This window comes from Lonchura striata, chromosome 1 (assembly GCF_046129695.1).
Source record: "Lonchura striata isolate bLonStr1 chromosome 1, bLonStr1.mat, whole genome shotgun sequence".
Classification (NCBI taxonomy): Eukaryota; Metazoa; Chordata; class Aves; order Passeriformes; family Estrildidae; genus Lonchura; species Lonchura striata.
Window position 1 is genome coordinate 108,057,655 of NC_134603.1, and position 19,459 is coordinate 108,077,113.

General features: G+C 39.7%; 1 long non-coding RNA gene across 1 annotated transcript; it reads left to right on the forward strand.

The window, feature by feature from the left end:
- Positions 1-1,492: 1,492 nt before the first annotated feature.
- LOC144248912 (uncharacterized) lies at positions 1,493-19,320 on the forward strand. The gene is made up of 4 exons (XR_013342087.1): positions 1,493-1,597; positions 4,052-4,190; positions 14,490-14,639; positions 19,086-19,320. It is a non-coding gene; the product is annotated as an uncharacterized LOC144248912 (long non-coding RNA).
- Positions 19,321-19,459: the final 139 nt, after the last annotated feature.

The following is a 19,459-nucleotide window of genomic DNA, read 5'->3' on the forward strand; positions in this document are numbered from 1 at the left end:
TCTTGATTCATGTGATACAGAGAAAGAAGAACAAATTAAAATTACAGGTAATAAAAAAATAGTGTCAAGAGTTAACATGTAAGTGACAACCTCTCTTTCATTATGTTTGTCTACCATGCCTTATATAGTTAATCAAAGCACTGGTGCATAATTTAGCATCCTTTATGCCTTTTTTACACAGCAACAGAGATACTTGTCTTTAGAAGATTTTTGAATAGAAGAATTTGACTGTAGTTTGCCAAGCAAAGGTTTGTATTTGTTTTGTGCAGCAGGTTATTTGCTAGACTTTTATCAATTAGGATTTTCTATCTTTAAATTTCTGTGGAGGAATATAGTATGCCAGTGGTCTGTGTAAGACCTTAATTGCTGTATAATGATTTTATGTCATGTTGGAAAAAATCTGGAATGCAATGATCTATTGATATAAAATTTTCTAAATTTTTAAACTTAATAAATTAAACTTATAGTTAAATTACCTGTGAGAACTATTTCAATGTAGATGCAATTACCTTTGTATTGTAATGCTACTCTTTGTAACAGCAGCATGAAAGAACGAGAAGAAGATCCAAACTACTTGTGTCATCTGACCTGAAAATTAAAAGCTGGTGAGCACGCAGTGTACTGCAGAGCAGTATCAAGGGACATGTAGCTGGGTGCATTTTGGCCTTGGAATGGCAAAATCTCTGTTCTTGCAAAACAAATCATGGTATTTTCATTATCTGCAGGAAGATTGCAATACAGTGAATGCACTGAAGATTATGAAAAAAAAGGCAGAATGGAATCTTTCTCTTTACATGGAAACAACTCTCCAAACCAGGCAGAACAGCGATACTCATCCTAGTAGCACTAGTGCAATGCCAGACTCTGCCCCCCTTTACACAAAGCAGCACACTTCTCACTGCATGGGAATGCAAAGGGGAAGAGAGACACACATATATTTCATTCGTTGGTCTCTAGTTGGGCTTGGTTTTATTTCTGTAATGCAAGTCCTTCTATAAATAGGACAGACTCAGCAGCAATTAACTACTCATGGAACTCCTACATCAGCAGTATTGATCCAAGGAAGGTTTTCTCAGGTAAGAAATTGCAGGGGTCTTTCTCAAATGGTAACATTTTCTGAACATACATGTGGTTTAACGCATACAGATGCATTTATATACATATAGTTTAAAATTGCTTATTTTCCATAAAGAATTGTAGGGATTTACATGTTGGGATTAGGCAGACGGAATTTTTTTGGCTGTTGCCTGATTCTGGCGTGTTTTTCCGCTGGAATTTGCTGAAGTTGTCTGGCTGCTTGAGAGCTCCCTCACGTGGTGAACTCTCCTCTGAGGAGATTCCCGACCAAGTATTCCCGACCGAAGGCATGAGGCTGGAACTTTGCCTGCCATATCTATTATTGATAACGCTGTGCAGCAGAAGAGAGGAGCCAAGCTTGCAGTTGTTGCAGATCTTTTCTTTTCTTTTTTTTTTTTTTTTTTTTTTTTTTTGGCTCTCCGCCCTTCTCACATAGAAACCTACTGTTTTGTATGGATGCAAATATAATTTTTTTATTTTGGGGGGAATTTATTTGAATGAGTATACATATGGAAGAAATGTAAGTATTCATCTGTATTTTATGGGAAAAAATTGTCATGAATTTTTTTTTTTTTTTTTTTTTTTTCCCTGAAAAGAGTAAATTACTGTTCTTCTCTAGAATAGTTTAGGGTCTCTTGTATCTGGTGCTGCCGAGCCTGCTGTTTAAAACAGACTGTACTTCCTAGGGCCATCAGCAGCTTTGACCAAATACCCACTGTTATGGATCTGTGTAGAAGGGTGTGTTTTTATTAAATTAATTTTTGGCTCAGAACTGTCACCCATTCTGCATCACGGGCCAAAGCCACAAGCTCTGCAAACCCTCGCACACGGCGCTGGGGCCGCTGCAGCCGGCTCTTTGTGTCTGCTGCGAGAGATGCTGAGTCACAGCCTTTTGGCCGTGTGAGCGAGGGCTGCTTCCAAGGATGCACAGAGTGCACCAATTCTCCCTGTTTTCCTACGGCTAAAGTGATAGCCTGTACAAATCCGCTAGGTGGGAGAAAAAAAAAAAAAAAATAAAATTATATGTAAAATTATACACTTTAGAACGAATATTTGAATGAGATAAATAGCTGTAAATGCAGCTCTGAAAATAATAGCAATGGAAGTTGAGTAAAATAGTAGGAAAAGTGAGGCAGATTAAGGGGAAAGACAGGAAGATTGCTTTTGTGTACGTGGGTTCTGAATTGAACTGTTTAAATTACAAGTACTTGAATTCGTGGTATATTAATGATCAATAAATAGATCGCCCTGTCAAGAAAATAGAGCTTGTAATCACTTCTAAAGGTTATCTAACTGGGACACAAGTAACAAAACCGCATGAGTCCAAGCAGCTCAAAATCACACAATTTTTGAAAAATAAGGCTGGATTCAGTTCCTAAGACTGACCAGTATCAGGGATTTCTCTTGATTTTTTTTTTTTGTTGTTGTTGTTTGTTTATTTGCATAAAGGATGAAGTACTGATGTGATGTGTATGGATGGGATCTCTTAAAGAAAGCATGTGGAAATAAGTAATAATTACTTAAAGTAATAGAAAAATTTTCTTAAACTGTAGTGTAATTGTTAAAATGTAGTATAATTGTTAGAACTTAAAAGAGAAATTGTTATATAAACATATATGCACAAACTTAATTATAAACCCACTGTGTTTCAAATAATTATTCATAGCAGCCTCCAAACTTTTCTTTGGCATTTATTGAACCTATGTAGATTTTCCGTTAACTTCCAAATAAATCCTATAGCCACTAATTTTAGTAGTGAACTTGACAGTGCTGAGTTAATGATTGCACTTGATGATCTTAACATTCTTTTCCATCCTAAATGATGCTATGATTTTAAATTACTTGCTGTTAGCGGATACCTTTCTACAAACCCATATAAGGAATTTGATATTCATTTGCCCTAATCTATTACGTTGCAGATAGAACTTCCATAAGCCAATGCTTAGGTGTCAGTTTATTGATATTTTATTAAAAAGTAGGTACTTTATCATTTCTACATTCTAGAAGGGAAATGGTTAGAGAAGTGAATGTACAGATTGGAAACACAGGCACTTTGAAGAAACAAAATTTCTTGGAGTCAGATTATGAATAGGGGGTTTGTTCCCCTTTTAGAGGCTCTATTTTTCCACTGAGAGAACTCAGTTATCCACACTGCACAGGTCTTGGGGGCTATTTCACTAAAGATGAATCAATAAAAATGTTACAATATAGGAAACACTATAGCTTTTTCAAAATATAAAATCCCAAGTAATATCATGCAAATTTGTGGCAGTACAGTGGACTCTTTTTAATCTGTGTTTGACTGAGTAATGATGATGTCTGTGATGTCTCAATTATGAATTTGCTTTTTTTTTTTCAATATTGCATGAGTCATCGTAGAGACATTCTTGTATTCATTGCCAGCATTTAAAGACAATAACTAGCCTATTTAGTAGTAAATTCCTATTGAAATCAAAATTTCTGCCTACAAGTGTTTCTGCACACAAACATACCCTGTGCTATGGATTTTCCAGAACATACACCCTGTGCATAAGTGGGCAAGCATATGACAGCAGAGGGACAGCCCTACCACCCCCAGCATGGTACACACCTATCTTTGCAGTGGATGTCTGAACCATGCCCTGTGTTGACTCTAATAGTTGTCATACGAGACACTCATAGCAAATCAAGAATGTATAGAAGTGAGGGTGACTAGCTAAAAAAGTCATCTATAACCAGACTTTTAGTTTGTTCAGTTTAGATACCTGCTTACATTAAACATTTTGGCTCATTTTAAACTAGTTTAAATGACAATCTACAGCCAGAGCCTTTTGGAAGGAAAAAACTGTGCAACCTCTACTAAAATAATATCCATTTAGTGACCAGTTTAGTAGCTTGTGGGTTTTTTAATAAAACAATGTTCTTTGTTCTTAGGTCTTGACAATGTAACTTTTATTCAAGGATCTTGGTATCAGGCAGATGGATTCTCTTGCAGGTTCATGCCAAATCCTGTGAATGGCACAGGGATCACTGCAGCAAGAAGTGCAGCCAGAGCAGGCTCTTTGTAAGGGAAGGAAAGCCACCAGCTGGGCAAGCTGGAGTAGGGGTCCCACTGAGCCCTGTGCTGGAGCAAGGTGAGCAGAGCTGTCCCCTGGCAGTGCCAGGGTCAGCCAGCAGCTGCGGGCTGCCACACTGGTCACAAAGCAGGTTCCAGGTCAAGACAGGTGTCTGACTTGGGCACACCATGTACCTCTGCTGAGGGCAACAGATAGAGCTGAAGCATTGCTCCCAAGTGAAGCATGGAGGCCTCCAAAGGGGCTTCTCACAGCTCTTTCTCACCCATCGGCTTTTCACAGCCAGGCCATCCAAGCTTGTGCAGCTATACCACATCAGTGCTGGCTTCCAGCACAGGCAGTCAGTCAGCCCTGTGCTGAGGGAATGCACTCAAGGATCCTCATACTGTGGATTTAATGGCAATTTGTGGTCTCTGACTTCTTGCTTGCAATTAAAATAGAGTAGTTTCTTAGCTCTGTATATACTCTCTTATTTTCTGAAGTGTAAAATACATATTTCTTTATGTGTATGAAAGTGGCAATGTTCTTTTGCCTTAAATGCTTTAAACATTTGAATGTAGAACTTCTATCCCATTTCTGTCACAAAGGTACATGGCAAAGGAGGAGTAAGAGCAATAGAACCAGTCCATCCAAACTGTGGATTTGAGATGGACCTGAATGACAACATCTAAAATTTCAACATAAAATCTGATTTTTCACCTACAATTCACTTTTATTCATCTCTGTGGCTTTGCTGTAGACCCATTTGAAGTCTAAGGACTAGTTTCAAAACTTTAGCTGCAGACTTTCATTGAGATTCAAAAATCCAGAAAATCCTGTTATGATGAGGCTTAATGTCAGTTCTTACCTAAGCAGAACATCCCTTGAGTGCAGTGAGTTGCTCAAGTATGAACTTCTGAAGTATGCCCAAAAATAGGAATGAAGCACATCTTGGCAATGCCTACAATTCCTCATATTTATGAAAGCAATCCTGGGGAATGTTGAAATTTTCAAAACTAGCATCCAGTTATATGTATACTTGAAAAAAAAAAAAATGAGGCATACTTAAACAGAAAATGTTTTCTTCTCCCAACCTTATTTTTTTTAAGCATATATGGTTAAATTGTTTTCCAATCATCCACCTTACTTCTTCAAGCAAACACTTTAATCAATCAGATTTTGCTAACAGAAAATACTTTTAGAAAACTTCAGACATTTCTCACATTTTGTAGCACTACTTTCTTTTCCCTGGGATCCTGGGAGTTCCACGATGACTGTGCTCTCCGGGATTCACAGGGTCAGATTAGACCAGCAACATTCTCCTTCTTTGATGCAATGTAATCGATATCTTGAGGCTGCTTCAAGAAGTGCTAACTTGAGCCTAGGGAATGAAGCAGATACTCTGGCTATGTGTATACTCCATTTGATGTTACTCTATCCATGTTCACACTGCTGGCTGCAGCATGCCTACAGGGATGTCCATACATAGGGATATGCTATGTATATGCTCTTATATCAGAAAGAGAAATCAGACCTTTTGGCTTTGAAAGCATTTTTGAGTGCACATTTGTGAAACCTGATGAGTTTCAAGATGCATGTTTCAAGATGCAGACCAAAAGCTGCCTTCAAGGCAGTGTTGCAGGAAGAACAGTATTTGTATGGCTATGTGACCATATTCCTGGCCAGGCCAGGAGCTTTATTCAAGGAATGTTGTTCAATACAAAATACTTTTCCTGTTCTCATTAGCATAAGTTGTAGCCAGAGCCTGTCACAGTCAGCTCCAGAGTCTTGCTAGGCAGGGCTTGGCATCCCAGGGTCTGGTGTTCAGCTGGCATTGCTGGAGGAAGATCTGCAGCTGCAGGTGAAGGCCAAAGTGAAAACATATATAGCTGCTGTGGCTGTATTTGTCTGCTACCAACATTGCTTTGTGCTCGTCACTGTAGGTGCAGGGCAGACTTTGGCTCCAACAGTCACCAAGCACTTGGACCTTCTGGAGCTGGAGCGTGACCTCCTCTCCTGTGCCTTCTTGCCATGTAGCCAGCCTAGCAAACAGGACAGCTCAATAGCCCACCTGTGCTGCAAGGACACCTGAAGAAGCGTGTGGCAGGTGAAGGTGGGCGCTGGTGGTGCAGGCTGTGGTGTGGCCCTGTCGCTGTCCTTGCAGCAGGGCCAACCTCCCCCGCGCATGCACTGTTGGACAAGTGGGGAGCATCCTCTGCTGCCTTGCTGAGGTTGTCCTCCCTGCCTCAGAGTGTGCATAAATAATTGATGATGTACAGTCAGGGGTTCTGGCCTCAGGCAGTGTACAGTCTAGTATGGAAATACACTGAGATCAAAAAACCTCTGTCAGAAATATTAGCTTTAAATATACTCTACCTTCCATGCTGAGACATGGCTGTTACATGAAAAGCCAAGAACACAATTATCACAATAAGTTTCCCTGAGCCATAACTGTGTCCAGTAGTCCATGTGAATGGCTTATCCAAACAATATTTTTCCACAAAGAGGAAAGATGATTCAAATTATATTTCACAGAACAGGGCAATAACTATATAATTGTTGCTCGAATCCAATCTTTATCAGCTTTAAAATGTGTCTGTAATCTCTCCTTATAAGCATATAGATCTCAGCAGATGTTTTGCCTGAAGGGTTGTACAGCAATGGGCCTTCTGAGAGCAATCAAGCCAAAGCACTTCATATAGTTTCAGTATAAAATTGTTCCAGCTACTTCAAATATTTCCAGCTGTAATTAAGTTCAGCTACCATTACTCACTCCTATTTAATGTACCACCACTATAGTTTAATTGCAGATTTACTTTCTTTCCATAGCCACTAACTAGCTGCTGGTTTTATGAACCCTGTTCTTCTCCCACTCTGATAAATGTCCATTATATGATAAAATCTGACTTAATTTTAGTTCTTTATTTTATGTGTCAGTAATCATAAAAAGAGAGCTAATCCTGCAACAAGGAGAAAATCCAATATTAAATTACACAGCAGCTTTGTACAGTGTAATCTTTTCGCTCTGAGAGATTAATTTTATCAGCATGGCATTTGCAGCTGGTAGTAGATTCAAGAGATACACTACTCCTCTTGGGAAATAAGTCAAAACCATGGCATGAATATTATTACTTTTAGCTTTATCTTGTGGCTAGAAGAAAATGAGCTCCCTATCATTTTTATCAGTATTCCCTATTTATTTAGGCAAAGCTGGGGGTAATGGTAGAAACGTGATTCCCATGGAAATTATTTTTAAAATTTTTTTCATTCCTTCCTAAAAAGTAGTTTTTAAGTTAGAAGGAGAAAAGAGCATTCTTCCCTTTGATGGTGACAACGTTGTGTGTTGTACAGTGACAATGATGTGACAGCTGCCTCTGTGCTGTGATGCAGAGCTAACTGGCTTGCAGTGCTTCTAGAGGCTTTTGCTCTGAGTACTTCTGCTGGGGCTATCTCAGGAATCTCTGCACTGCACATTAAATAAGTGACCTTGTGCATTTCCACCTATTTTCATCTGTTAGCTCTTTACAGTTATATGGTGCTTTAGACAGAATTTTTTTTTTGTTTGTTTGTTTGTGCACTATTTCATGCACTTGTGTCCTTCCTCTGCAGCACCGTAATATTGAGAACACTGCAGAAGTGAGGCAGTGTCAGACAGCTTAGTTCCCTTCAGGTGTAGTATAGAGCAGAAAACAAATGGAAGGAATAGCTATTTATCTCCATTCCAAAGTTGCCACAGGCCAGTTTGGTTCCTGGAAAAATTCCAGCTACCCTAAGAGTTGCCCTAACTTGTACCATAATTGCTGTGTTTCCCATAGGACTTCTCAGCTTTCTGCATGACAGGTACTGAAGAACATTCTGGCCACACCCCAGACAGCTCTCATGCTGGCTCAAACATGGAAAGATCTTTAGCAAATATTACCAGTCTTGCAATTTCTTTTCTTTCTTTTTTTTTTAATTTTTGGAAGACCTCTTCTGGCACAGGTAGAATGTGAAGAAAAGTAGAAAAGGAAAGTCAGGGACAGCTAATGTCCACAATATGGTAAAAAATTCTACTGCAAAAGAAACCCCTGGTTCTCTTGCTGGGTCTAGCATTTACTTATCTTCTGGCAAATAACTTCTCTGGTATGTTTATGATAGGTCTATTAATATATAATTGCTTCAATTATTATCTAACTTAACAAAGTGTTCCTAAATTTTGCAAAGACTCTTGCATACATCTATGCTTATTTATTAGGTATTATGGCAAGTAAAACCATGCTCCTTATGTCCCTCATTGAACATCCAAAAGCTCTAAATTTTAACACTCATCCTCCCATCAAGACACCCTAAACCATTTTTTTGAAAGTATTGTGTCGTCACGTCAGCTTCCAATAATTGCCTACAGCCCTCTATTCTTTACAGTATCCCCTTTCCTATTTCCTATAGAGTAGCCATTCTTAATTTATACATTTCCATGCATATAATCTGGTTAATATGCCATTCTCAAATATGGTTTATTGTTCCATGTGAGCAAGGGAGGGCACAGGAGAGGAAATGAGCTGATGCAACCTTTTTGTTTGTCAGTGATAAAATACGGTGTCAGCAAACTGTCACAGCCCAAGAGTGGAGATGACTGGGTGCAACTATAGCACTCCTGAAAAAAATGTTGGTGAGCCTTAAATTTTCATCTTCAGTTTTTACCTTTGCTCTTAACAAATAATATATCTCAAGTAAAATTTCTCATCTCTTACTCAGCTGGTTTTTTTGGCATTTACTTTGATGTGCATGTATTTAGACCTTATATATGAGTTTTATACAGAAGAAGAAAGATACCATTGAATCACTGCATACATTTCTGGTCAATAAAATGTAATATTTAAAGAATTAGCATATAAACACTAGGTGTATTGAATGAAAAGTCATATTGAATCATCTGCATGGTAGAGCAAAAATTCTTTAGCTGCTTCATCCCTGCAAACAGGCACTGATAAAAGTATTACCATGCCAAGCAGGTAATACTGGTAAGATCAAAATGGAAAAACTGACATGCATGAGGTGGAACAAAACACACCATGGGAAAATGAATTGACCAGCTATGGTGACTCACATCCAGCTAACCAATCCAAAGTACATTCTTTGAAGCCTGTGAAAAGTGGAGGAAGCAGATGCTATACGTGCATGTAGACAGAGGGGTACAGAAAGGATACACAAGACCAGAAGCCTGAAAGTAGACAGACACATGCACATCTGGTGTTATCACAGTTACAGAACCATGAAGGATTGTACCTGTAGAGAATTGGTTAGCCTTTGATTTTGACTTTGTGAAATTTACTTACTATCCTAGAGTGATTCCAAGGGCAATTTAATGTCCTTCTGCCTAGTCATAGTCAAATTCCTAGCTAAGTAAGTTGGAGGTAATGCCAGCTGATTGTCAAAATAACTGCTGATAAGCCTTGTCAGTGCTTGCAAGAGAGTGGATAGTGATTCAGCATTCATTTAAACATAATATTGGAAGTAGGAGTAATCAATCTCATATTCCTTGAATTATCTTATTTGTGTATGTCACCACCTGACATATGTATCTGAGAGGAGAGGAAACAGTGCTAAGTACCTAGGCCTACCTAGGCCTAATTGAAAGGAATGCAACACTGTAGTTTATACATCAGCCTGAATGAAAATTGCATGTACAAATCAGCTGAATGTTGGATTCTACAGAAGGAAATTCTACTTAAGGAACTCATTACAAAAATTTCAGTCTGTGTTTGTGACACCAAGAACTTTCTGGACCTGCAGAGGGAATCCATGAAGTAAATATTAGGGATAAACTCATGAGCTTCTAAAATATAATTTGCATAATATATTCCTTAGTGTAAGGCTTACATACTAGCATTAGTCAAACCCTGTCCAGCTACTTTATGCCAGGATGAATCATATATGACAAATGGTACACTGAAATCTGCCCTGATTTATGTAACTTTTACAAAGGTGTTGACTGAAGTGCGGTGTCATACCGTCAAACTGGCTCATCCAGTGTCTCTCAAACTCTCCTCTTTAATGTCTGAGTCAGACAATGGGAGGCCCTGCGGATGTCCTACAACAATGAGAAACAATGTGAGCCACAGTTATCTCCCCTCATGTAAAAAAAAATTAGAAAAAGGCAAGTATTGTGAAAATTTCATTCATCAACTCATTCTTTCCTTCCATTTTTTGTTTAAAATCACACTACTAATGCTGTGTTTTGTTGCCTGGTTTCCCCACATACATTTCTATACAGTCAGGAGAAGAATGAAATAGCAGACTAAACAACATTTTTTGCATCTTATTTTTTTGTAGATTGCACTAGTACAAGTCTGTCTGTAATTTCTCCTTTGAACATTGCGAAGCAAGTATTTTTAGGAGGAATCCTCTGACAGTGTGGTCAGTAAATCCTGTTGCCCTTTCTTTATCCCCAGATTTTTGTGGTCAAACCAAATTTTTTCAAAAGAGCTGTCTGTGTACTGGCATTTGTCACATTATTTAACACAGGCACTTTGTTGCTATTCATTATATTTGGCATGTGTAGCAGCAGGACATGAAGTTATTAGATGTGGCTCTTTGTAAACCCATCAGTATGTATGTTAAGGAGGTGTCTTAAAATAGGAAAAGTCATAAACTCATCCCTGTATGGACCATGAAAAAACACTGAGCTCAGGGTCTTCCATTCTATGTTTGATCTTCCAATTTTTTGTAAGGTCTCAGACTGGAGTGTGTTGTTTCCAGAGAATAAGGACCACAGCTGTGCTTCCTGGACTATGGTCCTGGGGAATGATTCATTCAATTCTCACATTAGAAGGAGAAACTTTGAATTGACAGCTTTTAAATCACATCCTTGCTTTCCTCCTTACATGCTCGTCATCACCCTTGAACCTAAAATTAGGCCTTGGCCCATGTTGTCATCTCCTGGTACCTTCCAGCAGAGTGATTCTGTTCTGTCCAGAGCAGAATGTCAAATTCCTTCTCCTGGCTGCAAGGTGCTTTCACAGAATAGATTCCACATGCACAGTGACAGCGGCAATATGCTCAGATGGGGATATATGGATGATTGACCCACACAAGCGTGCTCAAAAGTATGTCTGGCTTTCCGTTCACCTTGGTTCAAAACTCCTCACACCCTTTAATGAGTGGGAAGAGCACATTCCGAATCTGGATTAGTGAGTAGGTGGCAAATCACCTGGCAGTGACCGAAGAGATGAGCTGCCTCTTTGGGCAGCCACTGCTACAGGCACAGGAGTAGAGGCACACACCTTCAACCAAAGGACAGATGCTTCCCACCCCACACATGATTATCTCCATTGGAGCACAAGCACAGAGCGCATAAGAGGGAAAAAGTTTATTTTACTGTCTTCTCAAAACCCACTGTTTTGTGTAGTAAAGGAGTTCTAGATAATTGAACAGAAACTTTCCCATCTAAGATGCTGAAAATAAAAACTTCACTGCCAATAGAGAGGATTACTTAGTGGTGTGAATCTCTCTTGCTATACAAGGCATCAGTTAAATGACAGAACAGAATTTCAGCAGTGTCTTTTAGGGAAATTTACCAAGTTGAGGTACTTCTGTTGGGATCTTTTTTATTGTCCTGCTTGTTCCATGTAGCAAGAAATGATGTCTCTCTACTAGCAAGCATTATTCTGCATAATGACTGACTACTTAATTCCCTACCTCCATCCAGACATCTTGCAAACTAAGTAAAATTGTTTCTATTTGAATATTTTATAAGCTATTTCAGAATAGAAAACACAATGAAAGTATCTGCTACATCAATGATGACATAGAAAGTATCTTCCAAAATTAAACCCAGTTTAATTTCTTCCATATCTTCAGTGTAGTATACCTAGCAGTGTTTAAATTATACAAGTTTTCAAGCATACAATACTGTATAAAAAAAACTGTATACAATTATACAGTTTTCAAGCCAAGCCTTGTAATTGTAGTGTAATAAACAGGGAAAGGTGTTTTTCTTGCATTGAATATACAGACAAAGCTAATAAAAATTTAATTATATATTGTAAAATACCAACAAAGGACAAATATTAATTTCTTCATCTTTGAAGGCTACGCTGTCCTTTGGTTCAAAAAGTACTTGGATTGAATGGATGACATAGTTGAACAAAATTCTTTATAAAATATTAAATACAATGCTTTAAATAAAGCAAGCAATGTTTTAAAGTGAATAAACTGAAGCTGTTACTTTAGGTATACCCTAATATGCAATAATTAAGAGATTCAAAGTTACCCAAGTATCTTTAAACTATTTTGCTATTTTCCACTATTGATGTTTGCATTATTTATATATATTCTAATACAGAATTTAAGTGAAAACTTTGTGACTTTCAGCTCTTAATGGCTAGCTTAATCAAAGCTTGTAAGAGCACTTTGTAAAACAAAAAAAAATCCTTCCCTCTTCCAGAATGAATAAAGAATCACATACTTAGGTTCAGACATTTATTATTTTAAAATTAGAGGAAATAAAACACAGCATAGTTAGGGGAAGGCTATATTGCAAAACTCTTCTGTTTCAAGGTCATTAATCCTTTCTTCTTTAAACATTTAATTAAAGATGTGATAACATTAGAACACTACCCATCTCCTTTTGGGACTTCTGAAATCCTATGACACTTCAAGGAAATGTTCATAGCAAGAATAAGTGCAGAGTAAGGGAAAATTTATTCCATTATCACAAAAAGCAGATGTTTGATTTTTCAACTTCTTTTAATGCAATATAGCAGGTCCTTTGTTTTCCATTCTTAAGGGTAAAAATAGTTTAAAACTCCATAATTTATGTATGTAAAGTAGAATTAATGATTTAGTAAGTAATATTAGTGGTTCAACACTGAACAAAAGTAGAGCAAACGTTTTCTTCATCTCAACAAACTCAGAATTATAGAGTCCTAGAATGGTTTGGGTTGGAAGAGACCTTAAAGATCATCTTGTTCCAAGACCCCTGACATAGGCAGGGACACCTTCCACTAGAACCGGTTGCTGAAAGCCCCAGCCAACCTAGAAGGCTCTGAACTTTTTTCTAACAGCCCACCACAAACCTTGCAATTAAATCTGTTGATTACAGATTTTTCATGCCAAAATATAAGTTAAATAAATTATAAGTTATAGTCATTCATGCATGACTCTGGATTTTTCATAAACTTATACACAATGTTTCAGTAAATAGCTGTAATCAGTATAATCTGCCCAGAATTAAATTACACTGATATTCTGTATTAAGTCCACTTCTTCTTATGCATCGTTGTCCCATTACCAATAGATGGGAAACAGGGTGTAAACTTATATCCTCACAAATGCTCGCATTCAGAGTAGAACTGGCCATTTTGGGGCCTTCTACTCACCTGACTTGTATCAGTAAATCTATAGCACTGCGTATTTATGGTTTGCTTTCTTTCAGGACAATTACCTCTGTAATCATTCGCTCTTGTGTATCTGGAGGTAGAGCATGACCACATGCTAACATACAGTACTACGGTAACATAGCTAATTAAAAGCAGTTTTATGCAATACATTGTGAAAAAACATTTCATATTTGTATTCAGAGATCTTGAACTAATTATGATCTTCAGCTTTTGGGAAACATGTTTTAACAGCATTTCAGCTATTTCCTACTGAACTAGAAGCTGCCATTGTGTTCCACAAACTCTTCTGCTTTGTAAATCTTCTAGAACTACATTGATATGAATAGTCTAAGCAGTAAAAAGAATAACATTTTTAATAGGATATATGAAAACACACTAGCAATGCCATGGTGCTTAATATGAAGGCCCACTACTACAAACCATTATGTGAGAAAGTGAAGATCTGTTTTTTTGTTTCTGTGGTATATGATTAACAAGCACAGGCTCTATCATTATGGGATAAGCAATATAGAATATTTCTAAATCCTGCTGAGACTTGAGGAAAATTCTAGGCTGTGCTGTAGTTGACCTAATGGCTAATATTCTTGTAAGCATTTACAAGAAAATATTACAAATATTGAAAATGCTGGTTGTATCCCTGTTTGCTTGGCTCTAGTTCATCTACAATCATCATGGAATCATATAACAGTTTGGGTTGGAAGGGACCTTAAAACTGATCTAGTTCTAGTCCCCTGTCATGAACCAGGACACGTTCCACAAGACCAGGCTGCACAAAGCCCTGTTCAACCTGACCTTGAACGCTGCCAGGGATGGTGCATCCACAGCTTCTCTGGGCAACCTGTTCTAATGTCTCATCACACATAAAGAATTTTTTCCTAATATTTAATCTAAACCTACTCTCTATATTGTCAGCATATATATCTCTGTCAGTTTAAAGCTATTACCCCTTGTACTATCACTCTCTGCCCTTGTTGAATGTCCTTCTCCATCTCTCTTGTAGCCCCCTTTAGGTACCAAGAGTGCTCTAAGGTCTCCGTGAAGCCTTTTCTTCTCCAGGATGAATTAACCAACTCTCTCAGCCTGTCTTCATAGGAGAGGTGCTCCAGCCTTCTCATCATCTTTGTGGTCTCCTCTGGATTTGCTCCAACAGGTACATGACTTTCTTATTTTGGGAGCCTCATAGCTGGATGCAGCACTCCAGGTGGGGTCTCACCAGAGAAGAGTAGGGGGTCAGAATTCCCTCCCTTGCCTTGCCAGCTTGAGGCTGGTTTTGATGCAGCTCAAGATGAGGTTGGCTTTCTGTGTTGCAAGTGCACATCACCAGCTCATGCTGAGAAATGCAGCAGGTAAAATTATTTACCTAGGTCAACATTTTCCAGGCCTGGCAAATAACTTTCTATAAACATCTTCAATGTTCTTTTCTGAGGCATTAAGAATGTGATGCTCTTCTCATTCTAGACCATTCTGCCAGCACCCTCTCGTTAAGCAAAAATCAGATACAGTCACTATCTTTAGCTTGTGGCTGAAAGGCAACTTGGTTGTAATTGCTACAATTACACTAAGTGCTCCAACAGTATTGACTTAGACATGTTTTCCCACTTCTCCAGCCTCTCACTTCTTTATCCTGACTTGTATCACTTCTGGAATGTAGACTGAGGATGTGTTTTTCTTATTTAGCATCGGAACAGGGGTAGGATGACATACTGAGCATTCTTGTGATTGCAGCTCTACAAGCCCACAGATAAGCACGGCCCTGCCCACCTGAGCTCGCTATCAATGAATGTATCTCCTGGTACAAGTCCCTCCTCACATATGAGGAATACAAAACTTTCATAAGCACAAATTAAAAATGAGGAAATTAGAATTAATAATGCCTCTAAATTTTGAAACAAAGATTAAAGGAGTGTCAAATTTGAAGGAAATAATAGGAAGTTTTCCTCATGCTTTTGATTATGGGTTGCTAAGAAGAAAATTAATTCATAGGCCATAATATTTTTACAATTTCTTCTAAATGGATAGTAAAACTATATGGGTTAGCCAGATCAAATCAGATAGATACATTTTTTTCTGCATTCCCTCATTTTGGTATATGATGATAACCACTCCTGAAACTCATGGTCAAAAGATAATGGTGATAAAATGCTTAGTCCTTACTCTATCTCACCAAAAGATGATGTTATGAGTGTTAAAATGGGATTGGATCTGAGTGATAAAGTAAAACTTTAGGCAAGAGGACCATCAAATTAAATTAAATTAGCAACTTATCACTTTCTCTTCTGAATTTTGATTTGTTTGCTATAGCATCTCTTTGCCAATTAGCGCAATTGCTACAGGGCAATTCATACGCTATGAATAAGGCAGCATGATCAAACTCTACAGCATAAAAATGGTTATTAAGGAAAAAGAGGAAAGCTGGGGACATCTAATGCCCACACTAAAATGGAATCAGTGACCATGGTAACACTTAAATGTGGCTATAATGTGTTTATGCTGCATGAGTTCAAACATTTTAGGGGAACCTGTGTTAAAGTGGTTCCCTTAGATACTATCATAAATCTGTTGAAGAAGGAAGTATGGTCTGTTGTTTAAAGCACAGGACTCTGAGTCAGAGGATGTAGATTATGCCCCCTCTACTGATAAAAACTGACTGTGGCTTCCTCATCTTTAAATTGGGAAATTGTACTTGGCTAGACATAGGTAACAAGGAGACAAGTCATTACTACTTATAACAATGTAATTGTAATAATCAGGATAAAGCCTTCAGGAGTACTGATTTATTAAGAGCTCTGTGGGAAAGAAGCAAATTATTTGTTTGAAGTTCTGGAAACTTGTTTTAAGACAAAGTAAAAAGTTCCTCTGCTGTGTTGATGGACGTTCAGAAATGCAAAGTCCCAGTCATTCTCTTCATTAAGCAACAGCCATCTAAAGGTCACTGGGGCTCTAAAGTAGAACTGTGATCTCATAGCTGCAGTTTTTGCCCTTCCCTGTTCACACCCTTTCTGTGTTTATGAGTGTTACGCTGGAAGGTATTGATGGCTTCCATCTTCCATATATAAGCAGGCATGTAATGATGTGTAGGCTAACTATGAAGGTCTTGATATTGGAAACTGCCCAGAGTTAGGAGTATATCTTAAGACTGATCAGAATGTGAGATTATGAGGGAGGAGATTTTCACTGAACAGGAAATGTGCCCAGTGCAAGGCTAACTCAAGCTAAGAGACCAAAATGCTCACAAGTAAATGTGGGCAATAAAGCCTTGAGGGAAAACAAGCACTGAGGAATTAATGCACCCAGATATGAGTATGGCATGATTGCCTAATTTTTGTATTCATTGTAGGATAAAAATATCTTTTTTAAATGTAAAATCAAGTCAATTGCAACTTGGTTTTGATTGAGCTGGGGATTTACTCAGTGCATGGGTGCTAGAAACTGTTAACATAAGTTGTATGACTATATATAAATTAGAGACTATATAACATATAGTCACATTTTGTGACTACAGCAAAGTTTGTAGCAGAAGCAATCTGGCAGAGCTCCAAAGGATACCCACTTGGGCCCCACTGAAGGTGACTGGAATCAGCAGAATGAGGACAACTCCATCACCCCCTTCCTTATGCCTGTGCAGGCCTGGCTGCTGTTGCCACAGCATCTTTGGATCACATTCAGGAACGTTTAATACTGGACAAGCTGCCCCTCCCAGTGGTAACAGGAGTGGTTAAGACTGATTTCCCAGGCTCTACCTTTTCCTCTTAAGCCACTCCACTTCAGACATTCATGAGATGACAGACTGTACTTAGTACAGAATAATTTCAGTATGGAGTGATCTTCTGCTTTACAGCAAAACTCGTGGTCTGCTACATGAGAACAAATATGTAATTTTAAAAGCACTTTTACCATTCCTTTTATGGTGTCACCACCTGGCGGCTTATGAAAATATCAGGCTTGGAGACTTAGCTGTCTGGAACAAGGGACAGAAGAAACGGGGAGTGTGGAGTTGCGTTATGTATATGTTTTATTATCCCTGTATTATGTATTGGTTTATTCCTTTGTACCCCCGTGTGCAACTTGGTTTATCCCCAGTTTTCCCGCCTTGTCCGCCCTTCCCGCCTTCCCAGTATCTATCCATCACCCTGAAAGAGGCATTTTACCCCCCCCGGGTGCCTTGTCTATCACTCGGTGCCCCTTCCCATCCATCCAGAAGCTTCTACTCAGGGCACCGGGTGATTGGGCGAGGACCTGGGGCTCCCCCCATATCCTTCCCCCATTGGACCCCACCATATCCCCCCATCCCGGAGCCACCCCCTATCCCTATCCCCATTGGTCGTTGGATACCCCTCCCTTACAGTTTATAAGCCAGTGCAAGCACCTTGTGCTTGTTCCTGTTGGCTGGCACCGTTCTAGGATATTTGGCCCCGTTGGGCTACAATAAACTCGGACTTAGCCCCCAGCAGGATCCGCTCTTCATTTACCACCGCGAGGCTTGCTAGCGCTGCCCGGAACCCACAAAGGCACTCTCCAAACCCCAGCTGAGAGCGGCGGAGGGTGCCTCCATCGCCCGCCCTCGCCCCACAAGAGCTAGCCGGGGCTGAGAGAAAAGGGATTTGGGGCGGGAGCGCGGCAGGGGAGATGAGCACAAGGGCTGAATACTCCCTTTTGGTCCCTGGACCAGCCAGCCTGGCAGGCTGAGTGCCTGTTTCACTTGTGTGAGCCATGCTGGGCTGAGTCAGCAGAAAGCAGGCGTGATGTGAACAGCTGATCTATGACTAACACAACACAAGAATCTGTTCATTTTTCTGCCAATTGAGACATTTGCAACTTTTGCTACAGAGAAGCCACTTTTCACTTTCAGGCACCAACCCCTAGGGTGAGTTGAGAACAGGACCCGGTGAGGCATTACATGCCTGACTGCTTCACCACTTTTCTCAAGGCCACCATTGTCACTGCCATGTCGCAGCTTGTGTTCCCAGCTGCTGAGGTTTTCCCTTGCCACAACCAAGCTCCGCAGTCACATCTCGAGTGCTTGAGGTCACTGCCTTCCTGGAGTCCCACTTGACGCGCTGACAGCCAGGAGTTTATCTGGGGAGGGAGCACTGTGCCCTTCTCTCCTCCGGCAGCTGTCCCAGGCATACTGAACCCTGCATCTCATAGTCTTAGATAGTCTTAGAGGGGGGAATGATATTGAGCCCATCGAGATTTGAGTCCCTCAAGGTTTGAATTAAATTTTGAACCTTTTTTTAAATTGTTAATCAGTAGCTGTAGCAGAACAGGTATGATTAAGTAATTGCATTGTGAGCATCATATGCTGCCAAACTCTTTTCGGTGGTGCCCCACAACAGGGTGAGGAGCAACGGATGAAAACTAAAACACAAGAAGTTTCACATCAACAGGAGGAAGAACTTCACATTCAGGGTGGCAGAGTACTGGAACAGGCTGCCCAGGACAGTCATGGAGTGTCCCCTCTGGAGACATTCCAAACCCACCTGGACATATTCCTAAGTCACCTACTCTAGGTGACCCTGCCTTGGCATGAGTGTTGGACTAGATGCTTTCCCTTCCAAACCTAACCATCCTGTCGTTCCGTCTGTCTGCACACTAGGCTAACCTTTCGTTTTGAGAATAAGAGAAGACAATCCCAAAACGATCTATCGGGACAAGAGGCACCACGAGTGAAGACGGCAGAACTCATCAGGTCCCACACTTAAATGGAGGGGAGAACCGCGCCTGTGGGTTAATAAGCACCACAAGCGACAGATACAACCCGCAAATATGAACTTGAGTGCTAATTAATAAGAAAGTCATTCAATTTAGAACCAGTAAACGCTGATGCCTTTGTTTCTTAATATGTGTAAATAGCGTGAAGTTTAGACGCCCGGCGAGCCCGCCTTCCGCGGGTCACCACGCGCCCCCCTCAGGAGCGGCGCCGCCCGGGGCGCTCCGGGGGCGGAGAGGCGGGGCCGGGCGCGCGCGTGC